At 45.0% G+C, this 2500-nt stretch overlaps 4 non-coding genes and 9 pseudogenes across 4 annotated transcripts; all 13 read right to left on the bottom strand.

Moving 5' to 3' along the window:
- Window positions 1-27: 27 nt before the first annotated feature.
- On the bottom strand, window positions 28-146 carry LOC142136597 (5S ribosomal RNA; annotated as a pseudogene).
- Window positions 147-230: 84 nt separating this feature from the next.
- Window positions 231-349, bottom strand: LOC142121266 (5S ribosomal RNA; annotated as a pseudogene).
- An 84-nt stretch (window positions 350-433) lies between these two features.
- LOC142133753 (5S ribosomal RNA) lies at window positions 434-552 on the bottom strand. Its single transcript, XR_012686895.1, has one exon. It is a non-coding gene; the product is annotated as a 5S ribosomal RNA (ribosomal RNA).
- An 83-nt stretch (window positions 553-635) lies between these two features.
- On the bottom strand, window positions 636-754 carry LOC142124545 (5S ribosomal RNA; annotated as a pseudogene).
- An 84-nt stretch (window positions 755-838) lies between these two features.
- Window positions 839-957, bottom strand: LOC142115479 (5S ribosomal RNA; annotated as a pseudogene).
- Window positions 958-1041: 84 nt separating this feature from the next.
- LOC142135854 (5S ribosomal RNA) lies at window positions 1042-1150 on the bottom strand (annotated as a pseudogene).
- An 83-nt stretch (window positions 1151-1233) lies between these two features.
- On the bottom strand, window positions 1234-1352 carry LOC142133808 (5S ribosomal RNA; annotated as a pseudogene).
- Window positions 1353-1438: 86 nt separating this feature from the next.
- Window positions 1439-1557, bottom strand: LOC142136143 (5S ribosomal RNA; annotated as a pseudogene).
- Window positions 1558-1641: 84 nt separating this feature from the next.
- On the bottom strand, window positions 1642-1760 carry LOC142137058 (5S ribosomal RNA). Its single transcript, XR_012687722.1, has one exon. It is a non-coding gene; the product is annotated as a 5S ribosomal RNA (ribosomal RNA).
- An 84-nt stretch (window positions 1761-1844) lies between these two features.
- LOC142133635 (5S ribosomal RNA) lies at window positions 1845-1963 on the bottom strand. Its single transcript, XR_012686820.1, has one exon. It is a non-coding gene; the product is annotated as a 5S ribosomal RNA (ribosomal RNA).
- An 84-nt stretch (window positions 1964-2047) lies between these two features.
- LOC142115468 (5S ribosomal RNA) lies at window positions 2048-2166 on the bottom strand (annotated as a pseudogene).
- Window positions 2167-2250: 84 nt separating this feature from the next.
- On the bottom strand, window positions 2251-2369 carry LOC142113476 (5S ribosomal RNA). The gene has a single exon (XR_012681589.1). It is a non-coding gene; the product is annotated as a 5S ribosomal RNA (ribosomal RNA).
- An 84-nt stretch (window positions 2370-2453) lies between these two features.
- Window positions 2454-2500, bottom strand: part of LOC142120218 (5S ribosomal RNA) — a 119-nt pseudogene continuing 72 nt past the window's right edge.

Below are 2500 nucleotides of genomic sequence, written 5' to 3'. Positions count from 1 at the left end.
GAACAAGAGAAAATAAAAAAAAAAATAATCATACAGCATCTGGTATTCCCAGTTGGTCTCCTATCCAAGTACTAACCAGGCCCGGTCCTGCTTAGCTTTCAAGATCAGACGAGATTGGGCTTATTCAGGGTGGTGTGTCTGTAGGTATTGGCTTCCTAATGACCTACATCTCTTATACATCTCAAAACCAGCATTGAAGGAAGTCGGAACAAGAGAAAATAAAAAAAAATGGCCTACAGCACCTGGTATTCCCAGGTGGTCTCCCATCGAAGTACTAACCAGGCCCAGCCCTTCTTAGCTTCCAAAATCAGATGAGATTGGGCTTGTTCAGGGTGGTGCTGCTGTAGGTATTGGTTTCCTCATGACCTACATCTCTTATACATCTCAAAACAAGCATTGAAGGAAGCCGGAACAAGAGAAAATAAAAAAAAACTGCCTACAGCACCTGGTATTCCCAGGTGGTCTACCACCCAAGTACTAACCAGGCCCGGCCCTGCTTAGCTTCCAAGATCAGATGAGATTGGGCTTGTTCAGGGTGGTGTGGCTGTAGGTGTTGGTTTCCTCATGACCTACATCTCTTATACATCTCAAAACAAGCATTGAAGGAAGCCGAACAAGAGAAAATATAAAAAAATTGCCTACAGCACCTGGTATTCCCAGGTGGTCTCCCATCCAAGTACTAACCAGGCCGGGCCCTGCTTAGCTTCCAAGATCAGACGATATTGGGCTTGTTCAGGGTGGTGTGGCTGTAGGTATTTGCTTCCTAATGACCTACATCTCTTATACATCTCAAAACCAGCATTGAAGGAAGTCGGAACAAGAGAAAATAAAAAAAAATTGCCTACAGCACCTGGTATTTCCAGGTGGTCTCCCATCCAAGTACTAACCAGGCCCGGCACTGCTTAGCTTCCAAGATCAGATGAGATTGGGCTTGTTCAGGGTGGTGTGGCTGTAGGTATTGGTTTCCTAATGACCTACATCTCTTATACATCTCAAATCCAGCTTCGAAGGAAGCCGGAACAAGAGAAAATAAAAAAAAAGGGCCTACAGCACCTGGTATTCCCAGGTGGTCTCCCATCCAAGTACTAACCAGGCCCAGCCCTGCTTAGCTTCCAAGATCAGGCTTGTTCAGGGTGGTGTGGCTGTATGTATTGGTTTCTTAATGACCTACATCTCTTATACATCTCAAAACCAGCATTGAAGGAAGCCGGAACAAGAGAAAATAAAAAAAAAGGCCTACAGCACCTGGTATTCATAGGTGGTCTCCCATCCAAGTACTAACCAGGCCCAACCCTGCTTAGCATCCAAGATCAGATTAGATTGGGCTTGTTCAGGGTGGCGTGGTTATAGTATTGGTTTCCTAATGACCTACATCTCTTATACATCTCAAAACCAGCTTTGAAGGAAGCCGGAACAAGAGAAAATAAAAAAAAAAAAAATCATACAGCATCTGGTATTCCCAGTTGGTCTCCTATCCAAGTACTAACCAGGCCCGGCCCTGCTTAGCTTTCAAGATCAGACGAGATTGGGCTTATTCAGGGTGGTGTGTCTGTAGGTATTGGCTTCCTAATGACCTACATCTCTTATACATCTCAAAACCAGCATTGAAGGAAGTCGGAACAAGAGAAAATAAAAAATAATGGCCTACAGCACCTGGTATTCCCAGGTGGTCTCCCATCCAAGTACTAACCAGGCCCGGCCCTGCTTATCTTCCAAGATCAGATGAGATTGGGCTTGTTCAGGGTGGTGCTGCTGTAGGTATTGGTTTCCTCATGACCTACATCTCTTATACATCTCAAAACAAGCATTGAAGGAAGCCGGAACAAGAGAAAATAAAAAAAAACTGCCTACAGCACCTGGTATTCCCAGGTGGTCTACCACCCAAGTACTAACCAGGCCCGGCCCTGCTTAGCTTCCAAGATCAGATGAGATTGGGCTTGTTCAGGGTGGTGTGGCTGTAGGTGTTGGTTTCCTCATGACCTACATCTCTTATACATCTCAAAACCAGCATTGAAGGAAGTCGGAACAAGAGAAAATAAAAAAAAATTGCCTACAGCACCTGGTATTTCCAGGTGGTCTCCCATCCAAGTACTAACCAGGCCCGGCACTGCTTAGCTTCCAAGATCAGATGAGATTGGGCTTGTTCAGGGTGGTGTGGCTGTAGGTATTGTTTTCCTAATGACCTACATCTCTTATACATCTCAAAACCAGCTTCGAAGGAAGCCGAAACAAGAGAAAATAAAAAATAATGGCCTACAGCACCTGGTATTTCCAGGTGGTCTCCCATCCAAGTACTAACCAGGCCCAGCCCTTCTTAGCTTCCAAGATCAGACGAGATTGGGCTTGTTCAGGGTGGTGTGGCTGTAGGTATTTGCTTCCTAATGACCTACATCTCTTATACATCTCAAAACCAGCATTGAAGGAAGTCGGAACAAGAGAAAATAAAAAAAAATTGCCTACAGCACCTGGTATTTCCAGGTGGTCTCCCATCCAAGTACTA

Source organism: Mixophyes fleayi, chromosome 1 (genome assembly GCF_038048845.1).
Source record: "Mixophyes fleayi isolate aMixFle1 chromosome 1, aMixFle1.hap1, whole genome shotgun sequence".
Lineage (NCBI taxonomy): Eukaryota > Metazoa > Chordata > Amphibia > Anura > Limnodynastidae > Mixophyes > Mixophyes fleayi.
Note: the sequence above shows the minus strand (reverse complement) of the source record. Positions and strands in the feature narration are given on the sequence as shown.